The following is a 15,591-nucleotide window of genomic DNA, read 5'->3' as shown; positions in this document are numbered from 1 at the left end:
AAATAAATAAAAACTGCTAAAACAACCAATTTTTTGGTCATCTTGCCCCATAAAGTGTAATAAGGAATGATCAAAAAATCATATGTACCCAAAAATGGTACCAAGAAAAACGTCAACTCTTCCTGAAAAAAACAAGCCCCTGCAAAAGATGATCGGTGGAAAAATAAAAAAATATGGCGTTCAGAAAATGGAGACACAAAAACATATTTTTGTTTTTCAAAAATGCTTTATTAAAACTGAAAAAAACAAAGAAAATAAATTCACAGGTGGAAGGATGCTAAAATAAAACAACATTTTTTTTTATTTTCTTACAAAATATTAAGATGAAGGGGAGGACAAAGAACATATATTAAAGTGCATAATTTCAGACATGAACTAGCAAAACCATTAACAGATTTATATAACCAATCACTGGCAACAGGAGTCGTCCCGGAAGATTGGAAATTAGCAAATGTTGTGCCCATTCACAAGAAAGGTAGTAGGGAGGAATCGGGCAACTATAGACCAGTAAGCCTGACATCAATAGTGGGGAAATTAATGGAAACCATACTTAAGGAGAGGATTGTGGAACATCTAAAATCCCATGGATTGAAAGATGAAAAACAGCCTGGGTTTACTTCAGGGAGATCATGTCAAACTAATCTTATTGATTTTTTTGATTGGGTGAATAAAATAATAGATGGCGGAGGTGCAGTAGACATTGCTTATCTAGACTTCAGTAAGGCTTTTGATACTGTCCCACATAGAAAGCTTATCAATAAACTGCAGTCTTTGGGCTTGGACTCCCATATTGTTGAATGGATTAGGCAGTGGCTGAGGGAGAGACAACAGAGGGTTGTAGTCAATGGAGTATATTCAGACCAAGGTCTTGTTACCAGTGGGGCACCTCAGGGATCTGTTCTGGGACCCATATTGTTTAATATCTTTATCAGTGAAATTGCTGAAGGCCTCGATGGTAAGGTGTGTCTTTTTGCTGATGACACAAAGATTTGTAACAGGGTTGATGTTCCTAGAGGGAAACGCCAAATGGAAAAGGATTTAGGAAAACTAGAGTAATGGTCAAAAATCTGGCAACTAAAATTTAATATAATACTGGAAGACTGGCACTCTCAACACGTGGAGTCGTATGGTTTATTTGCAGATCACAAAATTTATTAATAAGTACATAAAAGGTTAAAAAGTAAAATGTGTAAATACATGCACTAACAATAAATTATCACAGTATGGTGCCAGTGATAGCAAATAATATCAGTCAATGTTCGCTTATTCTGTATTACAGGTCCTTCCTTATAATAGTCCACCAAAATGCTTGTAAAAAAGATTAAATGGGAAAAAGGAAAGGATCCTCCTTCTTCCTCTCCTTAACGAACAAAGGTCCAATGATATAGATATTCCAGTTGTAATAAACTTTTAGTATAATATTTATTTTTGTGTCTTAAGCGGACTTTTGTAATTTGGCAATTAAGGTATGTCTAGTAACAACCCACTGTGTGGGCTTACCTTTTCTTCGTGCCGGTCGGTCACTCGGATGTTTCAAGGTATGTTTAGTAACAACCCACTGCTTGGGCTTACCTTTCCTTCGTGCCGGTCGGTCATTCGGATGTTTTGGGGCCTGCTGAAAGCCGGCGTCCCGGCTGTTACTTGGTCAGCGTCCCACGTGGATTCAGAGACGAGTTCGTCGCTCCAGAAGTGACGTGTCGGCACTCAGGATTTCGCTCGTTGGTACTTTCTTCCGATTTTCTAAGGCTCAAACTTTGATTGTTACAGCCGATCGATTTTACAGTGCACTGTTATCTCGCAAGATGTAGAAAATATCTTCTTATAAGTGGGTCATATTTGGATCTTTGATCGGATCACTGGAAACCAAACGCGTTTCGGGGACACCTCTCCCCTTCTTCAGTGGTAATGACCCTGCTCCATATTTAGTTGGTTTTTATACTCTTGGTTGGAAAATTAAAAAATCAGACATGGAATATATGCCAACATCATTTCTTTCAATTTTGAACATTTTAAGTGTCATTTTTTCTTTTCTAACATATACCCTTTGTGTCTTTTCTCATTGGACCTTCCATACATTAAATTGTTCTTCAATTTTTCCATTTGTGTTTTTATTGCGTTTTAGATGCGTTTTTTATTTGACACATGCGTTTTTTTTGCCAAAAGTTACAACTCTCCTCAAATTATAAGGTCCTTAAAGGATTTTGTTGCATCGACTTTAATTAAGCTTTTATGATGTTTTTTATCATTATTTTCAAGATATATTCAATTTATATCCACGTGTTGAGAGTGCCAGTCTTCCAGTATTATATATATTTTGTAACCGTGAAGGGTGATTCATTTATAGACTAGAGCACCTCTTAGTGGTTACGAGTGGGTGTAGCTATTTCCTATATCTCCCTTCTTTGAAAACTAAAATTTAATGTTGATAAGTGCAAGCTAATGCACCTGGGGCGTAAAAACCCAAGAGCAGAATATAAAATCAGTGATACAGTCCTAACCTCAGTATCTGAGGAAAGGGATTTAGGGGTCATTATTTCAGAAGACTTAAAGGTAGGCAGACAATGTCATAGAGCAGCAGGAAATGCTAGCAGAATGCTTGGGTGTATAGGGAGAGGCATTACCAGTAGACAGAGGGGGGCGCTCATGCCGCTCTACAGAGCACTAGTGAGACCTCATCTGGAGTATTGTGCTCAGTACTGGAGACCATATCTCCAGAAGGATATTGATACTTTGGAGAGAGTTCAGAGAAGAGCTACTAAACTAGTACATGGATTGCAGGATAAAACTTACCAGGAAAGATTAAAGGACCTTAACATGTATAGCTTGGAAGAAAGACGAGACAGAGGGGATATGATAGAAACTTTTAAATACATAAAGGGAATCAACAAGGTAAAAGAGGAGAGAAGATTTAAAAGAAGAAAAACTGCTACAAGAGGACATCGTTTTAAATTAGAGGGGCAAAGGTTTAAAAGTAATATCAGGAAGTATTACTTTACTGAGAGAGTAGTGGATGCATGGAATAGCCTTCCTGCAGAAGTGGTAGCTGCAAATACAGTGGAGGAGTTTAAGCATGCATGGGATAGGCATAAGGCCATCCTTCATACAAGATAGGGCCAGGGGCTATCCATAGTACTCAGTATATTGGGCAGACTAGATGGGCCAAATGGTTCTTATCTGCCGACACATTCTATGTTTCTATGATGGATGTGCACCTCAGTGCCGCATACTTCAACTCAGTATTGTCCTTTCTCAGATCAATGTCTGCAGTGAGGTTCGTGGTGGTGATATGACCAAACCTAGTATTTATCACCACTCTCACCCTAAGTGCCGCACAGGGTTCTAGCCCAATCAAGCGATCTCCTCAGACTATAACACCCACTCTCTGTCTCACTGTGATATTTAAATGAACAGGAACCTCTGTCTATCTTGTCTTAACTGCGTCTGTTGTGGCTAGCTGTGCTTCTTCCCGGCTCAACGCGTTCCTGGTACTGCATTAGACCTCATCGGGAGCCCTTGTTTCACTACAACGAATAGTCTATTTTCATATAGTAACTCTGTTGTGGCGGCGCTTCCGGCACCTCACGGCCGCCAAAACTCCGCAATTCAAAGGGTGTAGCTCCACCCCTTCACACCTAACCGACCATTGAGCTGGGGGCACGGAACGCCCACACCTAGCCACTCCCCGATGAGAGGATCAGCTGACTCGGCCATGATGTGATGATGATAATAGTCATGTATCATTTCCATGTATCAAAGGACTCTGTCGGCGGACCTCTTCTGTAGGTGATAACACATCAGGTCTATAATTAGCCAATTTTAATTCACCATTCAGAACTGTAATGAGTGGTTAAAGCATTATGCCACAAATAACTTGGTTGATTCATTATCATATCTCAAGAGAATGTAACATATTCACATCATAAAGTGAAATCCACAATAGTCATATAATATTTTTTTAATAGGCTTTATTTCCAATTTTTTTAAATCAAAAATACAACTCAACATAGACACAAGGAGATTCCACCACAGTAGGAGAAACATTATCAGTCATTACAAGTAGGATACATATCAAAATCATTGCTCACTCATTGGATTAGCGAGACCATTGGTGGTATCCTCCCTACTTGCGTCTACAAACAAAACACCATGCACGCACACATTCACCCGGGCAGTGACTCCGACCATTCCTAGCTGATGTAGTTCAACTTTCCGAAGTTGAGTTTGCACTTAACCAAGTGCCCCAAATTTTCTGGAATTTCTCTGGAACCCCTCTAGCTTCATACGTTAATTTATACATGGGAAGGGCCTCGTTAGTCATTTGGATCCAGTGCGACACACTCGGCGTTTTGGGAGGCTTCCAGTTGAGCAGCATCGACTTCCTTGCATAAAACAGTAATATCCTATACAAAATCCTCTCATATTTGGTCGGGAGGATGTCATTGACCAAACCCAACAGGCTAACTTCTGGTGCGACCACCCCTGGGAGTCCCAGCCTAGCTTTTAGGTACCTGTGCACCTCTATCCAGAATTGCTGAATAACCGAGCATTCCCAAATCATATGGAATAAAGTCCCCCTCCCCCCACCGCATCGTGTACAAGTATCTGAGCCAAGTCTGCGCATACGCACAAGGCGCACAGGGGTGAGATATACTCTGTGCAGCAATTTATTCGGAATCCGCAAAACGGACAAGAATAGGACATGCTATATTTTTTTTGCGGGGCCACGGAACGGAGTGCTGTCCGCATCTTTTGCGGCCCCGTTGAAGTGAATGGGTCCGCATCTGAGCCGCAAAAACGGCGGCTCAGATGCGGACCAAAACAACGGTCGTGTGCATGAGGCCATAGACTGATGGAAGCTATGTACCAGCCGATCCTTGATATTGCACCCCCGTCTGTAGGTGATTGTCGGTTTCTCACCAACCAAATGCCCCACGTCCGGGTCGTCGGGTGTAAAATACCCCAGAAATCAGATAGTATTTTCCTCACTGGTTCATGTGCTTGATCAATTGTTTTGGAATAATCTGTTCTGTGGATCTTATGGAATGGGGAAGCGGATACCTTTTGCTCTGTTTGCAAACACCGGGAAGAAGCACAGCTAGCCACAACAGACGCAGTTAAGACAAGATAGACAGAGGTTCCTGTTCATTTAAATATCACAGTGAGACAGAGAGTGGGTGTTATAGTCTGAGGAGATCGCTTCATTGGGTTAGTACCCTGTGCGGCACTTAGGGTGAGAGTGGTGATAAATACTAGGTTTGGTCCTATCACCACCACGAACCTCACTGCAGACATTGATCTGAGAAAGGACAATATTGAGGTGCACGCCACTGGGTCCACATCCATCATATCTGAACTTATGCACTTTAATATATGTTCTTTGTCCTCCCCTTCATCTTATTATTTAGTGAGAAAATAAAGTGGGTTTTTTTTCATTTTAGCATCCTTCCACCTGTGAATTTACCCTACCAGTGACGTATATGAGAGTATAGGAGATTAATTACTGTGAATTGTTTTGTAACAAAGAAAGCAGACATGCGTTCGTAACAACCTGCTCTATAAAAATAGCACATGATCTACCCTGTCAGATGAATGTTGTAATGTTTGCTACCTTGCCTCACAAAAAACGTAATATAGAGCAATTAAAAATAATATGTACCACATTTAGATACCCGTTCACTGGAATGGATTTTGAAAGATATCAATCTTAGCAGATGGCGGGATCAAGGCTTCGAGAGAGTTTCTCAGCTTATCGGTCCTGAGGGTGTTCTCTCGTTTAACAAAGCTCAGCAGATGTTTCAGCTTTCAGCTGGAGAGATATTTAACTACCTTAGGGTAAAGCACCTACTGGAGTCTATTATTTCTAAGCCTCCCTCTGTACATGTGGGGATCCTTCAGCTTTATTATTCCCGAAACTTACTAAGGAAAGGAGCAACAGGAAATATATACGAATATATGGGAGACAAATCTAAGTTTGCTAAATCCAAACCATTCCTGAAATGGGAGCGAGACCTGGGTCGTACATTCTCTGGAGAGGACTGGACCTGTGCAATAAGTTTCTTGACCTCTAACTTTAAATGTGTTACACATTATGAAGCTGGGGTTAAGACACTCCTAAATTGGTACTTTACACCCAAGAGGCTACATATAATATACCCTACTTCTTCTCCTCTGTGCTGGAGGGGATGTGGAGTCGTGGGCTCATTGCTCCATATTTTGTGGGCATGCCCAATTATCACTGGTTTCTGGAAACAGGTGTTTGTACTGCTGAGGGAATTATCTGGCCATGATATTTCCCCTTCTCCGGATCTCGCTCTTTTATTTTTGGGTATCCAACATATTCATCCACCATATAGACCCATCACGGGGCGTGTTTTACTTGGAGCTAAATTAGTCATAACCCGCCATTGGAAAAAAGTGATCTCTCCTGATATTTCAGAGGTGGTAGCGCAGTTGAATAACACATGTCGTTATGAGAGAATGATTCCCCCCTCAATGCTCCCTCCTGCTAAGTATAGATATACCTGGAGTCCCTGGATTGCACACTCGAAATTCTCCCAATGAGTGACCTTTACAGATCGTGTTTATTTAGAGGAAGGTGCATAGATTCACTCTCAGATATCTTTCTATTTGGGTCCCTCCTGTAGTTTAGCCTACTGATATGACAGATACGTTACTGTACGAATTGGTTGTGGTACCTTGGTGTTTATGTAAAAACACTTCACTGGTATGCCTTTGTCCGTTTGGTAATATCATTGTAATATAATATTGTTTTACTGGATCTTGATTTGTGGTTTCTAACTGTCAATGTTATGCCATACCTTCCATGATAATGGAAATTTTGTTACTGGATCTACCTCTTTGGTGGTTGCACCCACCTTAACATGTCTATGTTTAGCCATGATATGCTGATACTTTTGTTGAAAAATATCAATAAAAATGTTGAAAACTAAAAAAATATAATATGTACCCCAAAATAGTACCAATAAAACTGACACCTTATCCCCTAGTTTCCAAAATAGGATCACTTTTTTGGAGTTTCTACTGTAGGGGTGCATCAGGGGGGCTTCAAATGGGACATGGCATTTAATAAAAACCAGTTCAGCAAAATCTGCCTTCCAAAAACCGTATGGCGTTCCTTTTCTTCTGCGCCCTGCTGTGTGCCCTTACATCAGTTTACGACCACATGTGGGGTGTTTCTGTAAACCGCAGAATCAGGGAAATAAATATTAAGTTTTGTTTGGCTGTTAACCCTCGAAGTGTTAAAAAAACTAATGGATTACAAAGGAAAATCTGCCAAAAAAAGTGAAATTTCATCTCCATTTTCCTTTAATTCTTGTGGAACACCTAAAGGGTTAACAAAGTTAGTAAAATCAGTTTTGAGTAATTTGAGGGGTGTAGTTTCTGCAATGGGGTTATATGGGGGGTTTCTACTATGTAAGCCCCCACAAAGTGACTTCAGACCTGAACTGTTTCTTAAAAAAGTTGACTTTGGAAATTTTCTTAAAAATTTAAAAAATTGCTTCTAAAATTCTAAGCCTTCTAATGTCCTAAATACAATTACATTACCAAAATGATGCCAACATAAAGTAGATACATGGGGAATGTGAATTAATGAATATTTTATGAGGCATCACTGTCTTAAAAGCAGAGAGATTCAAATTTAGGAAACAGTGATTTTTTTCAGATTTTCGTTAACTTTTGGATTTTTTTAGAAATAAAGGTAAAACATATTGACTCAAATTTACCATTAACATGAAGTACAAGGTGTCACAAAAAAATAATCTCTGAATGGCCTGGATAAGTAAAAGCGTTCCAAAGTTATTACCACATAAAGTGACAAATGTCAGATTTGCTAAATTAGGCCTGGTCATGAAGGGGGTAAATGGCCCGGTCTGGAAGAGGTTAAGGCCTCTACTGGCTGGTCATGCAGCGGAGGACTTTGATGCGTGCGCTGGAGCATTGTCCTGCAGACTTTTTCCTGTACTACTGCTTGAAGAAAGCGTGGCCCATTTACTAAGACCGGCTTTGTACGTGTCACTGTCACTCCCAATCTAGGTGTTAGAAGGTCAGAGAGGCTGTCTGCACGTGATGTCATCTGACAGCCTCTTTTAATTTCACTTTCTTGTTGATGGTAATGACCACACCTCTAGTCAGGTGCAGCATAGTGGTCATTACTATTTAAGTCTGGCTACTCCCTTCACTCCTTGCGGTGTATAGCTTCATTTGCAAGTGGAAGAGCTGGTGTTTGTTGTTTCCTCTGGTGTTCCTGCTCTTTCTTCTACTTCAGGAAGTTAAGTGTCTCATTCCTTTGTATTTGTTCTGTGTTGTTTCCCCTGCCTTCTGGTCTGAGTCAAGACCCCTGTTCCTTCAGCTTAAGGAACGGGTCGTCTTTGGGCCCTATCACTACCTCAGGGCATTACAGGGTAGTCAGTCCCTCTGGTCGGTGGACGAGTTTTTCAGAGCTCCGGGGTTGATTTACGACGACCTGGATCGAGACTAAGTTGCGTGGCTTGCGGCAGGGAAAGCGGCCTGCGGAGATCTACTACTCTGAATTTAGGAGATGGGCTACGGATACGGAGTGGAATGATCCAGCTCTGCGTAGTCAATTCTGACAGGGATCATCTGAGAGGCTGAAAGTCGTGTTGGCCTTTCACGAGAATCCTGAGTCTTTGGAGGCAGCCATGTCACTTTCTGTACGTATAGATAGATGTCTGAGAGAGAGATCTAAAGTCCCTCAGGTGGTACTGTCATATGAGATGGTGGCTCTCTCTGATACTTTGGGTGGAGAGACTCTCAAATTTACGCCTTGTGATGAGCCTATGCAGTTGGGGGGAGCTACTCCTGGGACTGCTGGTAAGAGCTTTGGTCATATGAAGGGGGTCTGTTTTTGTTGTGGAAAGAAGGGACATTTTGTGAATAGTTGTTCGTTCTTGCAGCGTCAAGGTAAAAACAAGAAAAAGACGTTTAATCCCCAAGTTACTATCGGTGGTGTGGGGGGGGACAACGACGACAAGAAAACGTACTTTTACTGTAGTAATAGAGTAATGAGCGAGCACTCATACACTTGGCAACCAGATTGACATGTGCAGAAAATATTTATTATATCCCCATAAAATACAAGTAATAAAATTTATAAGAACAATGTAGCAATAATATACAACATTACAGTCACATATTGTGGTAGATATGATCAACACTATATTCATATGACTCAATAGTGTCGATAAATTCAATAATATATATCACACCAAGAAACTTCAAGTATATGCTGTTATTTGGGAAAGAGGGGGTATTATCTTCTAGCGCTCTATCCCAATTTGGGAAACTGAATGTCACTGAAAATGTTGTAGGTGTATTCACTGGGAGCGCAACATGTTCATAAAGTGTCCACAGGAATCCTGATAATGTGAAAAGTCTCTTATAGCATATCCTTTTATGGTCGATATGAGCTTTGGATTGAAGAAAACTTTAAATCGATATTTGGCTTACCGTCTAGCGTCTGCTGTCTCCCTATTGCTTCAATGGAGCTTTAAATATTTGCCGGCTTATTCAGTCGCTCCATACAGCAAGCTGGTTTAGATTTCGCAGGAGTTCCAAAGATCGCGGGAGTTGCCACTCTGTTCCGCAATTTCCTTTGGTGCAGCTTTCGACGATAAGAATAGTTAATCCTTTACTGTAGAGATTTTCTTCTGTATGGCCATACAGTATTATCGGAGGCTTTTCAATGCAGGTACATCACTTGTTTCACCATACGCGTTACGGGTAGATTCACTCTCCCTTCCTCAGTATGAAACAAGTGATGTACCTGCATTGAAAAGCCTCCGATAATACTGTATGGCCATACAGAAGAAAGAAAATGCAGAACCATCTGAATTACGTCACAAGGTGTTCGGGGAACATCACTGTACGGTTCTTACAGGACACCCTGGGAGCAGATCCACTGTTGATCTCATCTCTCGTAGATTCTGGTGGCCGGGGTTGCGTAAGTGTGTTGAGGACTATGTGTCAGCCTGTGGTACCTGTGCACGTGCTAAGGTGACACATACTCGGCCTTCTGGATCTATACTTCCGCTGCCCATCCCGTCCAGACCATGGACTCATTTATCCATGGATTTTATTACAGATTTACCTAATTCTTTAGGGAAAACTGTGATTCTGGTTGTTGTTGATCGATTTAGTAAGATGGCACACTTTATTGCATTACCTACTCCACCCAATGCTAAAACTCTTGCACAGGTGTTTGTCGACAACATCGTGAAACTACATGGCATTCCCTCTGATGTGGTGTCCGATAGAGGGACTCAGCTTGTTTCCAGATTCTGGAAGGCGTTCTGTACTCGTCTGGGTGTACAATTGTCCTTCTCTTCGGCCTTTCTTCCTCAGTCGAATGGGCAGACCGAAAGCACGAATCAGAATCTGGAGACTTATTTGAGATGTTTTGTCTCTGAGAACCAGGAGGAGTGGTCTTCGTTCTTGGCTTTGGCCGAGTTTGCTATAAATAACCGTAGACAGAAATCCACTGATAAGTTGCCGTTCTTTGGGGCATATGGATTCCACCCGCAATTTGGCACTTTTTCTGGTACTGAGACTTCTGGTATACCGGAAGAGGAAAATTCTCTTCCTCTTTGTCATCTGTCTGGCGGAAAATTCTAAATAATCTAAAAAAGATGAGTAAGAAGTATAAACATATGGCTGACAAGAGACGTATGAGTGGTCCGAGCCTGAGAGTGGGTGATTCTGTGTGGCTGTACACAAAAAACATTAAGTTGAAAATACCTTCTTGGAAGTTGGGTCCAAGGTTTATTGGTCCATATAAGATCACTGCCGTTATTAACCCTGTGGCCTTGGTGTTCCTTCTCTTTCTTCTACTTCAGGAGTTAAAGGGGTTCTGCACTTTGTTTAAACTGATGATCGGCGGGGGTCCAACACCCGGGACCCCCGCCGATCAGCTGTTTGAGAAGGCAGCGGTGCTCAAGCAACGCCGTGGCCTTCTCACTGTTTACCGCCGCCGATTAGTATCACTGGCCTGGGCGCGGCTAAGCTCCGTTCCCTTGAATGGACCTTAGCCCCGCCCAGGCCAGTTGATACAAGTCGTGACGTCACTGGGCCGGCGGTAAACAGTGAGAAGGCTGCGGCGCTGCTGCAGCACCGCTGCCTTCTCAAACAGCTGATCGGCGGGGGTCCCGGGTGTCGGACCCCGCCGATTAGAAGCTGATGATCTATCCAGAGGATAGATCATCAGTTTAAACAAAGTGCAGAACCCCTTTAAGTGTCTCATTCCTTTGTATTTGTTTTGTGTTGTTTCCCCTGCCTTCTGGTATCTGGTCTAAGTCAAGAATCCTGTTCCTTCAACTTACGGAACGGGTAGTCTTTGGGCCCTATCACTACCTCAGGGCATTACATGGTAGTCAGGCTTTAGGTTCCAGTGAATGAACGGTCCTACCTCTGAGGTCCGTTCATTCGGTTAGCAGTCAGGGCTAGGGTTAGGATTCATTACGTGGTGACCTTTTCCTCTCCCTAGCTTCTAGACCAGATACCTCCCCCACCCCCCTCTTGTGTTTGGTGTGGTGTTCCCTCCCACACCTCGTCGTGACAGTACAGCAGTCTTAGTTTCCCCCTTGCGCTGCCATAAGATTTGTCTAATTTATGATGAGTTGTGCACCTCTTCATAAATTAGGCATATCTGTGGCAGTCCTTGTGCCTGGTGTAAAAACTGCGCCGTCCCCTGCGGATCAGATGCGGACCCATTCATTTTAAAGAGGACCTTTCACTACTCCTGACAGGTCTGTTTAATAGCCCCATGCATCCCCCATGTCATAACAATTCTGGAGCATCTATTCTTATGGTTCTATGTTGTACCATTCCTTTATTATTACTACTAGAAGTTATGAAGGAATTGCTAGCAGTCTGCAGTAAGGGTACAGAGGGGGAGGTAACCAGTTGGGGGCGTGTCCCTGCACAGTCTGAAACTGGCAGCACTGATTGGATAGAGTGAGTCTGTGCAGGTACACACCCCCAACTGGTTACCTCCCCCTCTGTACCCTTACTGCAGACTGCCAGCAATTCCTTCATAACTTCTAGTAGTAATAATAAAGGAATGGGACAACATAGAGCCATAAGAATAGATGCTCCAGAATTGCTATTACGTAGGGAATGCATGAAGCTATTAAAACAGGCATGTCAGGAGTAGTGAGAGGTCCTCTTTAGTGGTCCCACAAAAAATGCAGCACTTTGCGCTGTTTGCATGTCTGAGTAACTAAAATAAATATTGGTTTGCGTACTTATAATACTGAATAACTGGTTACCTGCCTGAGAAGAACGCTTAAAGGGGTTATCCCACTTCGCATTTTCATACTTACCTGCTGCCAGCGCGCCGTTCACTTCCTGGATTCTGGCTGGGGGCGGGCTTCATCTTGATTAAAGTCTTCTCCCGGCTGGGCCGCTCGCTGGACTGAACGCGCACGCCGCCGCGCATGCGCCATGGCGACTTATTCCTGGCCAGTATAGTACAGAGCAGGCGTGAGCGAGGAAGGAAGTCACCGCGGTGGCGTGCGCTTTCAGGACAGCGAGTGGCCCGGACGGGAGAAAAGAAGGAGTCTTCTGCGCAAGCGCAGCCACCGGGATTCCGGGGAAGAGCGGTGGCCGTAACCAGGGGAGACCGAATGACAACAATGAGGTAAGTGGGGATGAATTGTCTCCTAAACGGTGGGAATTGGTTCATCAAATATATTTGCAAAAATGATCATTAACAGATTTAACAGTGATCATTGTGATGGGATAACCCCTTTAAAATAAATGTTTTATTGTCAAAATATTAAAATGTAGTGCCCGCCATCTAATCGATTCAGGCTAGCGGACTGTTAGTATGCATGTCCAGCCACTGACCCCATTGTCACCAATGAGTGACGGAATCTGTGTGCGGTGCTAGGAGATACACTGTTTACACTCACTCAGATACACTGTATTCACTTGGTGTGTATCTGTTATTCAGCAGTGTCCTCTCACAGTGGAGGAGGAGGTAATTGGTCTAATGTGCGCATGTAGCCCCCAGTAGTACCCCCATATTACCGTCAAGCCCTATGACCTGTCGTTGTGCATGATCCCTGCCTAATGTAGCGTCCACTCATCTCCAAGCACCACACGCAGGTTCCGTCACTCATTGGTGACAATGGGGTCAGTGGCTGGACATGCATACTAACAGTCCGCTAGCCTGAATCGATTAGTTGGCGGGCAGACACTACATTTTAATATTTTGACAATAAAACATTTATTTTAAGCGTTCTTCTCAGGCAGTTAACCAGTCTGTATGTCTGTCCCACAAAAAAAAAGAATAGAACACATCCTATTCCTGTCTGTGTTGCTGACAAGAATAGGCATTTTGACAATGAGGCCCTGAGAAATTGCAGCATACAAATGGCCGGTGTCCATACATGTGCGTGAGGCCTTAGGGCTCTTTTCCATCTGGATGTGATACATGTAGTGAACGCGCAGCATCCGGACTGAATCCTGACCCATTCATCTCAATGGATGTGTGCACACGTTTTTCACACGCATCATCTCTGTGTTCAGGAGAAATCGCAGCGGGTTCTATATTCAGCGTTTTTCACTCAGCCCGGAATGGGGGTTGCATAAAAAAAACCGTAAGTGATCCGGATGCAATGGGTTTTTCACTGATGATTGCTCGGAGATGTAGATTGCTAATCTTCAGTTTTTCTTCACATGCATGCAATCCGGACTGAAAATAACGGCAACACTGAACGCATTTGCAGAAAAAAAACGGATTAAACGTGTGCAAAACCAATAGTTTTTCCATGAACAGATCCTGACACCATCCGTATCTCGTGTGTGAAAGAGGCCTCACAATGGGCCGTCACTGTCCGATGGTGGGAGCTGATCAGCAGTGGTCAGACCCTTAGCGATCAGATAGTGATGGCCTATCCTGGAGAAAAAATCCTGGACAACCCCTAGAAAGGGAACCTGTCATGTAAATAAACATTTCTACGAGGGTCCCACTTCAGCAGAAGGGCTTCTGAAATCTCGCACCCATGCGCAGAGCGTGCGCAGTGAAGCTGGCTGTTCCTGCTTCTTCAGGAGAAGCTTCACACTGCGGGCATCGACAGGATCGCCTCTGCCGGCAACCACAAGGGGCGTGACCGGCCCGCCCACTCAGAGCTAATTAGCATATTGCATGTGCCGGATACTGCGCTTCTTACAAAATGCATATAGAAGCACGTCAGTAGAGGAATACCATGGTGGGGGCAGTTTAGAGGCCCCTTTAACCCCTTAGTGACCAGCCTGTTTCGGGCCTTACTGATCAAGCGTTTTTCTTCCTTTTTTCATCGTTGCCTTCCAAGAGCTTTAACTTTTTTTTTTTTTTCCCTTCTATATAGCTGTAGGAGGGCTTGTTTTTTGCGGGACAAGTTGTAGTTTCTAATGGCGCCATTTTAGGATACACATACCTTTCTGATTAACTTTTATTAACTCTTTCTGGGAGTGGATTGGGAAAAAAACAGCAATATCGCCATTGAATTTTTACATTATAAATTTTACGGTGTTCATTTTTCGGTATAAATAACATAATATCTTTATTCTCTGGGTCAGTACGATTACAGCGATACCAAATACGTATAGTTTTTTTTTTTTTTTTTTTTTTTCGGCATTTTACTACTTTTGTGCTATAAAACCCCTTTTTTCAAAAGGAAGGACATTTTTTTTCATCGCCGCTTCCCAAGACCCATAACTTTTTTATTTTTCTTTCTATGGAGTTGTGGGAGTGCTTGATTTTTGCGGGACGACTTGTAGTTTTTAAAGGTATCATTTTGGGGTAAATTACACTTTTTGATCACTTGTTATTAAGTTTGATCGGTGGAGGCTAAGAATAAATTAGCAATTTGGGCATTTTTGTTTTTTATGGCGTTCACCTTAGGGGGATAATTTCAATGATCTTTGTGTAGTCCGGGTCGTTGTGGATGCAGCAATACCAAACATGTGGGGAAGATTTTAATTTTTTTTCATTGAAAAGCATATTTATTTTTAATTTTTTTTTTTTTGTTCCACTTGATAGTCCCACAAGGGGACTATAACAGGCACTATTTAGATTGCTTTTAAGGATACTTTCACACTCGCATTTGGTGCGGATCCGTTCAAATAATACAACCGTCTGCATCCGTTCAGAACTGTTTGTATTTTCTGTAACATAGCCAAAACGGATCCGTCTTGAACACCATTGTAAGTCAATGGGGGACGGATCCGTTTTCTATTGTGCCAGTCAAAACGGATCCGTCCTGGCACACAATGTAAGTCAATGGGGACGGATCCGTTTTGACTGACACAATAGAAAACGGATCCGTCCCCCATTGACTTACGTTTGGCTCAGTTTCGTCAGACGGACACCAAAACGCCGCAGGCAGCCCCCTAGAGCGGAACGGAGGCAAACTAAGCGATTCAGAATGCTTTAGGGCAAAACTGATCCGTTTTGGACCGCGTGTGAGTTCCCTGAACGGATCTCACAAACGGAAACCAAAACGCCAGTGTGAAAGTAGCCTAAAATACGACGCACTTGTCCCTATAGTGCGTCAGTCCTATACTGAC

The sequence above is a fragment of the Bufo bufo genome, chromosome 4 (assembly GCF_905171765.1).
Source record: "Bufo bufo chromosome 4, aBufBuf1.1, whole genome shotgun sequence".
NCBI classification, from domain to species: Eukaryota; Metazoa; Chordata; class Amphibia; order Anura; family Bufonidae; genus Bufo; species Bufo bufo.
This window is presented reverse-complemented; position numbering follows the sequence as displayed.